Source organism: Pseudorca crassidens, chromosome 3 (genome assembly GCF_039906515.1).
Source record: "Pseudorca crassidens isolate mPseCra1 chromosome 3, mPseCra1.hap1, whole genome shotgun sequence".
Classification (NCBI taxonomy): domain Eukaryota; kingdom Metazoa; phylum Chordata; class Mammalia; order Artiodactyla; family Delphinidae; genus Pseudorca; species Pseudorca crassidens.
In genome coordinates, this window is record NC_090298.1 from 70,260,445 (window position 1) to 70,272,334 (window position 11,890).

Consider the following 11,890-nt stretch of genomic DNA (forward strand, 5'->3'; position numbering starts at 1 on the left):
AAGGATGTTGCCCAGGTTCAGAGTCTTCATCTTTCTAGATTGAAGCCAAGTCTTGTCTTTTAGTTTATCTGCTTTCAGAAAACACCCTTTAACCCTTTTATCATTTTAGTGGCTCTCCTCTGGACATTTTCCAGTTGCATCAGTTTTTTAAGCATGTTTCCATTCTCACTTTCTGTTAAGCATGTTTAAGTATATAAATGGACGTTTGAACTTGGTATGTAAAAATAAAAAGGAAAACTGTCAGATCAAAGTCCAAAATACTGTAGGTCAAACTTCGAATATCAAAAAGTACGTACGTAAATCCTTATATACATTGCTGCTATAGAGAAGTTCAGGAAAAGGTTCAACTAGAGAAAAATTTGAAGATAGGGACAAGGAGAATCATGCAGTTCTCATGGATTACTTAGCAAAAGCTTTGGGGGTGAAGTCCTATAATCACCAAAATACCTAATTCTGCGGCTGTTTGTGTAACTGTCGTTAATGCATGTCAGAGCATAAATTTGAATTGCTGTACTTGGTTTTGGGTATAGCTGACCTATTTTTGTCATTTTCTAGGTGTGATGTTTGAAAAATTACTGGTCCCTTCTGCATATTGTTTCTTTATTGGTAGAATAGAAATAATATCTATGTTGTAGAGCTCTTAGCTCAGCAACTAGAATATAATAAATTTAATAAATTCTATAACCTGCTGCTCTGAACAAAAACATAAATAATAAAGTCTCTCTTTCCTTAACTGTAAAATGAAAAATTTTGTGTCAAAAGTTTTGCAGTTGCTTTTAACTCTGAAAAATTTGTTTCTGTAAAGCAGAAATCTATAGTTAAATAAGATGATAATTAAATAAGATGATAAATACCATCCTCTGCTTATTTATTTTAAAAAGGAGACATAACTTGGGAGACTCAAACGAGGCAGCAGGTGTTAACTGAAAGGAGGTGGGTCTCACTGTATGAGCCTCATGATCAGCTCTAGGTCTGGGCTTCACTCACTGAATGACCCCAAGCAAGTCAGGGAACCGTTCCAAAGTCACCTATAGAAAGGGATTATGATTGCTTACCTCAATATGAAAGCCCTTTGTCAACTTCGAAGTGCTATAACATCATCAGTTATTACTGTCTTAGATGACTTTGGAAGCTAGCTACTCCAGTCGTGTTTCAGCATTTTTGTTACCAGAACAATTAAAGCCAAAAGTGGATAAGAATAAAATTTTTTAATATTTTATTTAAAATATTTACTTACATTAAAAAAAATTCAAAATGTCACTAAATTTCTTCTATGAAGGGTTTATTTACAATTCCTACTTACTCACTGTATTCAACTTTCTGTCTAAAGCAAGGTCTGCTTTCTGAGCACACCCATCAACGTCACTGTGTATTCAGATCTGTTTCTCAAACTAATTAGAATATGCTGGGATAGATTCTATTTCAATTCGGATGTTTTATTAAAAATATTCTTGAAACCAATTCACCAATATTCATTAAGTCTCTTCTGAAAGAAGGCACTGAGATAGCGGCTGCAATAAATACAACATGAATAAGATTAAGTCACCGACCTTAAGAAATTGCCAAAACTGGTAAAGTATAAAACAGGTACACAAGTGATTACTACTGAGGATAAGACAAATGCTCTGAGAGAAATAAAAACCAAGTTTTATGAGAGAATCAAAGAAAGAAAAGATACACTTCACCTGGAGAATAATTTAATTTGCAATTAGAAAAGTTCTTTTCAGGATGGATCTGCCAATAACTTGCAAATTAAATATATGAAAAGACTATAATTATAATGCAGGGTGGCCCATTTAAAGAAGTCCCACTTAACATAATGTGATTTCAAGAGCAATAAGATAAAGAATACATAGTTCAAGTGCATATAGATCCTTTTTTGAAGGGCACCAAGGCTTTTTACTGTCAAGTTTTTTTTTTTTTTGGAAATGAGTGACCCTATCTAATAGGATCACAGTATTTTTTAAAAATAAGATAAATTTGAAGAGATGCTGCAAAGTTCCTGGATGAAGATGCTCCATTCCATCTGTGTTAGTGGACACTGTGTGAAGTCCCACGTGTGTCGTGCCCTCTGGCACTTCTGCAGGTGCGTTAACCCTCTCAGTCATCAGGGCATCACCGGGTCATACAGACTTCCAGGGAAGGAGGCAGCTCCTGAAGAGGCCCCTTTCCAGGCTATCTTTCTTCGGAGTCTAGTGGCCCTCTCTAAAGGATAGGATTCCTCACCCCTGCCCCTCCACCCTCCCCCAGTCTGGGTCTGGGTACCATTAGTGCACTGGAGCAGCAATTTCACTAAATTGTACCTTACTGGCCCCTTATTACGAAAGGAAGTGTGAATGCTGCCAAGCCCTTTCCTAACTGGCAATGGAATCACAGGTCAGAAAACATCTCTAGCAAGCATAAATTATTAGGCTCACTATAAAAGAGAGCTGACAGATGAAACAGGCATTTCCATGAGTGAACAATACAGCTTCAATTCAAAGACTGCTGATTGGGTGTTCAGCCCTCCAGCATAAACAGCTATTCAGATTTTAAACTGTAACCAAGTGCATAAAGAGAAGGAATGCCACGGCCACCTCGGGTTCTTCAGAACAATTCAACAAGGGATGTGATATAAATAAAATGTCAAACTATAGGTTGAGTATTTCTTCTTCTTCCCTAAGGTGCTTCACAGCCCAGGAAACAGAAGGTCAGTGTTTCAGGCTGAAGGCCGCTCTGGAAACCTGGCCAGCCGAGTTCCCCCACTGGCTGTCCCAGAGCCTCGCCAAGAGATGGGCACTGAGCAGGCCAGCCTCCCTCTCCTCCTACCCTGTCTGTCTGAGTCGTTCCCAGCCTCTGCTTTTGTAAGATGCTATCTGTATTCATGGGGCGAGGCTGTCGGGGATGAGGTCACAAACATGTAATTATAAACCTCTTAGCAAGGCAAAGCGTTCTACTCCTAAGGAAAGTAGACGCTGCCAGTTTCTTACTGTGATGCCACAAAGAGCACCTCCCCAAGATAAAACTATATGTAGTTAACAAAACGAATAGCATGTATCTCTATGGTTTGCCAAAGGATGCAAATCCCAGGCGTTGAGAGCCTTCTAGCCTTTCTCAGGAGAATGGAACAAGAACCTAAGACTATCTGCAATCTTTGATTATATGTAAATCTCTGGTTAAAATAGCAGCGGGTAGCTGTGTGTATCTAGAAACAGGAGACGCAAGAGTGCTTAGTGATTTGCTAAAAGAGAATGCTTCACCATCTTACCAGTAGGGTACATTTCTTAACGATGCCAAAATATTGGACACTTCCATGTTGGGCTAACATTGTGTCCTCTTGAGTTTCAGAAGGTCAGTAGAAGTCACTTTAGGCACGAGTAACAAAGGAAGTGATCTGGAGTTTCTTCCCTGAGGGACCTGGGCTCTGTGACTTCTCAAAGACCTACACGCTAAGCGGTCTGCCCCCAACCTTTGCCCCTGTGGGGTCAGTTTAGGTCTCTTTTCCTACGCAAAAGGGCATCTGTTATCACAGAAACGCTCGCTTGTCAGTGGTTGCGTCTGGGTTGATTTTTCAGTAGTTTCCACTGTAGGCTGGAAGTCTTCCCATATTGATGATATCCGCCCAGAGATGCCCCCAGTTAGGGGAAAGCTCTGATTGTTTTTAACAAATATGATCACACAAATAGCTCCATTTAAATTGAACATATAGTCAGAGGAGGTTAAATTGTAACATATATATTTTTTCCATCTTGATATGTTTGCATCAGATCATAATTGTGAATAATGTACTGGCGTTCCAGGAGTCACTATTTAAAAATCTGTTTGGGGATGATGCTTCTTTACATTGATGGGAATTACAAAAACAAACGGGCCTTTCTGCTCTGAAGTACCCCTTTCTAATGTCCTTGCCTCCTGGAATATACTGGTAACACTGTATTTAGATGCTAAGGATAAAGTCAATTATTTACAAATAAACAAGGAATTCTACTGCTACTACTCAAAATGTAGAGAACCCACAATGTGTGAAAGTGTTTTGTTATTAAAAATACCTCTGCTAAGGTGGTGCTCAGGCGTGGCTGTGTGAGAATGCTGTCTAGAAAGTGAAGGTCTCGTGCAACCTGCCACTGACTGGAAGATGTGAAGCCTCCACCCAGTTATTGCGTTGTTGGCATGGGATTATTCTGATGACCCATGATTATCAATTTCTACAGGATCATTCCAAAAGATTCAAATTGGCTTAGTTTTCTATACTCCAATCCAGTGGTTTTGTTTTGAAATTACAGCATAGGGAAAGAAACTTTCTTCCCTTCCCCTGGGTAGGAGACTGCTTCATTTTTTTTAGAGCACATTTTTTAGAGCACATTTTTCTGCTCTAATGTATCTGAGTGAAGCAAGTGCTTTACAGAACGTCCTGATCCAGAGAGTTCTGAGAGAAAACTTGTACATTATCACCCACTAATTGTTTTACCACTGATCTTCTCAGGCAACGTAATTATGAGGTGAATTGTACTACCAGATGTAACCCTAATGTTAGAAACTTCAATTAAAAAGCAATAATAACCTTCAAAACTACTGCTTTTACTCTATACATCTGAAAATATTTGCATCTACTCTAGATAGCTGTGTGTCCATGATATTCCAAACTTGGCATCGTTCCCTGTGTGCTTCCTTACTGTGACAGTCAACATCTTGTGACTACATGTATTCAGTATTTATCTGTCCTCTTAATCAATGGTTCTCAATTTCCTGTGCACACTTAAAAATTCCGGAAGCTTTTAAAAAAATACTGATTTCCAAGCCAGAGAAAACTGAATCTCTATGTGTCTGTGCATGTATTGGGCGTGGGGAACAGGGAAGACTCATTGGGTTTTTTTGTTGTTGTTGTTACTTCCAAGGTGATTCTAATGTACAGCAAGAGACAAAAACGACTGCCCCAGATTGTTAGCTCCATGAAGAATAGGACTATTTCTGTATCTTGCTGCATGGAAAATAAGAGAACTCAAAACTTCACGGTGAATAAATAAACGAATATCACACTGCTGTCACGTACAGCACACTTCTTTGTCAACAAAGCCTAGGCAGGAATTTCAAGAACCTCCTATATTTGAAACTAACCTTGGACAACTGGCCTCCGAGTGTTATTTGTGATGAAGCATAAGTTGAAATTATAACATTAGTTCAGGCCTTTCTCTATAAGCCTAAATTCCTACTGTGCAGTGGCCTCAGCTGTAGAATGCTAGCCAGCACCCTCGAACCATCACCCACCCTCTGCCCCCAGGGTGCACAGGCAGGAGAAGGCGCACACTAGAGGGGAGGGAGAACCGATGTGCTCTTCCATACCTGCCCTACCTTTTCAGGTACACGAACATTGAGTTGTGCATGAATGAAACTTGTATTAGCACGAGAAATATTGGCCTTTTCATTATTTTATGTCAAAAGATGGCGAGACATAAAATTGCAAATTTCCTACGTAGGTTATAAAGACATGGATATCTACAGTTAGTGATAGCCCTGCTCCATTAAGGTTATGGGTCTGGGTCTGGTAGGGAGATGTTGATGAAGGGCAGTGTCTGCCCACCTTAATATCAAAATCAAAAATCCATATCTGAAGTGATGGATGTAAAAGCCAGGCTAGTCATTACTTCTAGGGGAAGGAGGAGGTAAGATTAGAATAAGGCACATACAGGGAGGGTGGCTGAAAAAATTCTCATTCTTGACCTAGATGCAGTTACAAGGTTTTCACCAGAAGCTAGTCATTAAGCTACACATTGGTTTGGTGTGGATTTTCTGGATCTGTGTTTTATTTGATAATAAAAAGTTTAGATTAAAATACATTAATAGCAGTCAACCAATACTTTATACCGATTTTAATTTAAAATAATTCATCTCACTGTAATATATAAGTGTATGAAGCACAACTGAATTCAACTTATCTCTTTAACAACTTATCTCTTTAACTCTGTGAACATATTAGTTGTTACCACCTGTCAGATTATTATGCTCGCTAAATGTGTCCTTCCCTCGTCTTCCAGGCCTCAAGGGGAATTCCCTTCAGTTAGCATGGTGGGACTCAGAGGCTAAGTTTGTATGGGTTGGTCAAAACATTTGTTTGGGTTTTTCCATAACATCTTACAGAAAAACCCAAACGAACTTTTTTGGCCAGCCCAATATTTCCTCAACAGAAGCCATGTGTGACATTAGTGACTTCCATCATGAACCTGCCCCCCCGCCCACTTTCCAGACAACAGAGTCCAGGCTTTCCAGGCCATCATTCTGGATAGCACCCCAGCCCCCTGGAACACCTTAGCTCCCTTCTCTAGAAGTTGGGGATATAGAATCAGGGACAATTATGTGGTTTCTCCCAGTTTTCTCCTTCTTCCACCAATCTTTTCCCTCCTAAGTAAAACTTTAGTTCTAATTATGGAATAATTGGGGTGGCTCTTTTTTATTTCTCCCCAACCCCTTGATTTCTCCTTGAATCTCCTGTGTGTCTGTCAGTCAGTTGACATTTCCTGAACATCCAAGTCTGTCCTTTGTGAGTTTTGCCAATTTCTCAGAGTGATTCTGACTTCTCGGGGCTTTCTTCTTATTTTATCCTTTTACAGTTCCTTTCTCTTCTCTCTTGGTAAATATGTCTTCCAACTGCTCTTTTTCCTCCCACTGTTTCCTGAAGGAATTAATGAATATCTATATACTCCCTTTATTAGTCTTCCATCCTCATACCTCCTTCTCACCCCTGCCACAGTTACCTATTTCCTGAAGGAAATTGGATTACTCACTGCATCCAATTGTCATTGACAGACATTCAAGTTCATATCCCCTCAAGACTGTTTTAATTTATTAGCTTGAATTCCAACTTTTAGGATCCTTTTTGACAAAGAGTATATTTAAATCCTTATTGACAATAATCCTAACAATAATTCCTACTCAAAGCATATTTCACTCATGAAGTATGTGTATTTTCTAAATAAAAAAAAAAATCTTCTTAACCTTCCAGTGAGCCAAGGAAAAAGCATAATTATTCCCATTTTGCATATGAAAGCACTGAGGTAAAACAATACATATTTTCCCAGTGGCTAAATAAAACAGAAAGGAAATGAATGCCTAACTTGCAGTTATGTGGGCCACGAAGAAAAAAGTTCTTGAAACTCAAGAAAATTCAGATGAACCCTTTGTGCCAATGACTTACCATAGCCGCCCTTGAAGTGATTATAGTGAATATTTATTCAAGAAATTCTGAGATAGCTCATGTATGTCATGCTACCCTGAGGATGAAATGTCAAATGACTGGGAATAAGGGAAATGCCAGGAAGAACATGACCCAGAGAGGCGATTAATATGGAGTTTATCCATTGAGATATAAAATTTTAATGAAAATCTTTGACTTAATGCAACCTGAAGATGAAGAAACCCTGGAGATACTTTTAAGACCTGAAATAGTGCCTTTCTAGCATTCAGAGACCTGCCTGAACTTTCTCTCACCCTCTTTCTCCTCACACAATGCTTCTGCCTTGGGAGGCTGTGTCACATGTGGAGAAATGAAAAAAATCAATCTTAACTTGATTCATACAGGAGAAATGGGGGGAAATAGAAATGATTCCCCGGTCAGGTCTGTGACATTACAGGTGTGTAAGTGTTGAATTGATGGAGTGCGGAGAAACAAAACAAAACAGAAAACTACAAATTGAAACTTTAGCCTTAAACTCAAATAGTTTTGGATGTAGGTTCTGGCTATTGCAACACGTAACATATAGGCAAGAAGCCTACAGAAAAATTTTGTGATGCAGGCTAAACTGATGTTAGATTTCTATTTCTTGCTTGTAAGAGTGCTTTTTTTGCATGGACCAGTTGATTCCCTCTCAGTTAAAGTAGCTGATCCTATTCAACTAGAATTTCCTCCTCGTATCCAGACATCAGTTCATAGCACATGATTTGCCCAAGGTTCCTGTTGATTAACAGGCCATCCAGAACAATAAGTGGTCTCAGTTGTAACTCTTACTTCCCATATTTCTTATTAGTATTTTATTACTACTATTATTACACACTCTTGTGTACCAGTGGAATCGCTGAAGTCTTATTTCTTTCTCACTCTCAGGAAGAATTGATGCCACCTCTAACTTTCTTTTACTGTCCTTGAAACCGTAACCATGGTCAATCTTTGCCAAGGAATAAAAGGAACTTTGCAAGGGGTTCCTCTCATGTTGCACACTTCTTGTGCAAATCAAGATATTATTCTTCTGAGTTCCTGTCTGTCAGCTTATGAGACCCATTAATAAAAATCCAGAGAGTCAGGAAAACATCGTGTTGCTGGACCTTTCCAAAAAACTGTGCTCCTCTTTGATAAATTCAAGAAACCTAAGTGAGGAGGAAGAATTTTTAAGCAAAAGAATAAATGTCCAGAAGGGGTATTATAGCCATAAGAGATTCCTCGGAGCAAAGCTTCAAGTGCACAATAAGCGTATGGAAAACATCAAATTGATTCAGGGGCCTTGTTATGTTCTATAACCTGATCCCTTACCCCATTCTCAGAATGCTTAAAAAAAAATCCTTCGGTTCTAATAACCATTCTAGGTGCCATAATAACCCTTAGGGATGTTAAGGCTCCTCTTTGGGATTGGATTGGTTGGAAGGAAAAAGAACCAGGATCCCCGCGTATACACATATTATGCAAATGTGTACATCTCTGTTGCGAAATGAGAAAAGAAAGGAAAAAGAGTTGCAGAATTATTTTTTTATGTCCGACAGGATACCGTTTCATTATTTTTATATTGAGATGTCATCTGATCTCCATCCCAAATAGAGGCGCTCATAGCTTTTTGCTACTAACACAGAAAACCATTAGTGCTGACAGGCTGATCACATTCTCAAAAGTCAGGATCTGCTGTAATAGTGCTTTCTCTTCATCATTTGTCATTTCTGTGGGGTCCTTTTAACTCTGGTGTCAACATATGTGTTCCTCACATATGAGTTGACCTCCTTACTTGAAAAGCATGTTTTATTCCTGTTGCTTCAAAATGCATAACCTATTTTAATAATTAAAAATAATTTTATGAAGAGAAATATCTATAATATTGAAAATGTATCAACATATTGATCACTATTTTCCTTTGATGTTTATCTGGAATTTCTCTCCAAATTTGGTGAGGTAAAAAATGGACAGATACCATTCATCTTTCCTGAGGTGAAAATGGACAGGTATCGTTAATCTCCTTTAATAGGTAGGGCCACACAGGAGACTCTCCTGAAGGAGTCATCTGAGGGTGAAAGCTAAATCTTCTCATCCTCAGTTAACGTTATCTTAATTTGAAGCAATGCCTGAGGATTGTAATGTTGGAGCATGGGTTAGTACAACTTCAAATTGTAATACAACCTTCTCCCTCTAGTTTCGGTTCAGGAAAGTTAATGGAAAGAAAAAGAATGAAAGGGACTTGATGTCTGATTGAGTTGGAGGCCAGAGATGAAGGAGGAGGAATCAATTACCTCCCCTCTCCCCTGCTGTTCTTGGCTTCTATAACCTTCCATCCCAAATCTTTTGTTCTTCCCATTTTCCAACAGTGCCTTTTTTATTCCATCTCTAATCCCCAGTTTGCCAACCTAGAGCTTGCAAATATTCATAATACAATTCCAAACCTAACTTCCATGGAAAGATTTCCATGCTGGTTATTCCTCCTACAAAAATAAAAGCACTCTACCATTTTCCAGATATTTTCATGTATAGCCGAGAGCTGAAAACTAGAAGGGATCTTTGAGATCACCTTGTTCAGGTCTGGGTTTTTTAAAGAAGGACCCAGAGGTTCAGAGAGATAAAATGTAACACAACTCCTTTGACTCTGTCCTCAGTCATTTTTTCTTTTTTAAATGGAAATGGTTTGTCCTACTGGGATTGTTTTTGTTTGTTTTTTTGTTTTTGCGGAAATGAGGAGAATTGCCACCCTTTGTAAGCAGGAGGGTTGTTAGTGATCCCAAGCCACTCAGGAGTAAGGGTGGAGCAGAGGCCAAAAGATCCCAAAGAGTCTAGCCTGGTCCAAGTTCCACGCAGCCTGAAGAGTGACCAGAGCTTTCTTTGGAGGAAGGATGTAGAGTGTTGATGACTGTATCTGCCTGACAGAGAACCATAGGGTTTTATGCTTTTAAAATGTCCCTATCCTAACAAAATCAAGGACAGAAAAGTCCCATTGAGATATTATCTATCTCCTAGACTTTTTTTGTGCCCTGAAATGTGGTGGTTCTCACTGGACCATTTATTGACCCTATTCTTCCAGGAAAGACTGAGTATCTTTTATCACCTTAAAACTTTTTGTGCTAAAGAGAAAATCTGCCTCCATGTTCCCTGAGTTCCCTCACCAATGGGAGAGAAAAAGATACATAGGATTCCTGTGCTCAGCTCCCAGACTCAACCACAGACTGCTACCACACACCTGGAATGACTGTCCCCACCTTCTATGAGACGCACACACAGCCTCCAACTCCTCTTTTCACGCTGGGGAAGAAAGAAGGCCACTTGGGACGAGGAATGTAAACCCTCTCTGTCCCTCTGCTCATTGTTCTCACCTGTTTTCTTCACTTGTGCCTTTAGAGAGTATTAAGGACACTGATGCATCCTTCTTCTATAGATGTTTGACAAGCTGCAACCTTAAGGTTTCACATGATTTTGATCCCATCATCTTTTCCAAAAATTGGTTTTGTTCCAAGCTGATCTTACCGCTACATTTTTCTCCATTCTTTCAAATTTCCTCTTGTTCAAATTTAAAACGATTATTTCTATTCTTATCTTTGCTAACTAATGAGAATAGTTTTTTCTCCTTTGGGAACTACAAAGGTGTGTATAACTGCACTCATATTTTCTTGTGTATTTTCTCTAATACTTTTAGAGGTTATCACGAATTCTGAAGGAGAAAACCTCGCTTTAATTAAGGCATATACACAATTTCATTCTTTCTTAGAACCTCCTTCCATGTTTATTTTCCATAATATTGGTCTCCTTAGAGAGATGCAGAGTAACAGAAAAGATGTTTCTCAGATACTGTTTAACACAAAGAGTCTATTATCAAAACTACTATCAAAAGTCAACTATTGGGTAACTTGATTGTGGAAATTGAAGTAAGTTAGTCTACATAGAGGTTATTTGACTACCTTATAATTTCCCAGGATGAAATATTCTCCAAATTCTAATTTCTTTAATAAATCAAATAATTTGATTTGTGATGAATAGAGTCACTTTCCCTATTTCTGACTCCTGAGTTGTCAGTGATTTTAACAGAGAATTTAATTATGTTGCTTATGAAATGATACAGCAAATCAATTAACAAGTATTTATCAACAATTAAGAAAAACAATTTAAGCATTTTAAATAACAATTAGTTAATTAAATCAATTAACAGAGTATTTACTGTGTATGTAATACTGCTAGACATAAATAGGAATATAACAAAAATGCTTTCCTTTCCCATCCCCTTAGTCCTAGTACAATCTCCAGTGACAGAAATATTCCTGCTACCCCCTTCCTGGTCCTCAAATTTCTTACCCTATTCCCCCACAAATCAATTATTATATCAAATTACCACATCCTGACTCACATGAGGCTCCTTCTAGCAAAAGTTAGACCTCTTACTACTTCCCGCACACACAAACAATCTACTGCTTTCTACCATCATAGGGTCAATTTCAAGTTACCGAATACTATCAGTGCCTCCCCAGCCCCACCCACTGCTGACCCAAACCAGGCCTCTGTCCCCTTCCAAATACACTCACATTCATAACCGCCGGCTCCATGAGCCACTTCAGTCACCTTCCTTGCTCCACTCTGGACTCTGTTGACCTCCTAATCTGCAATTCTGCATCAGCATTCTTCACAAAGAGAACAAGAATCCTTGAGAGTTTATAATGATTTTCCAAAGGATACGCAACCAGG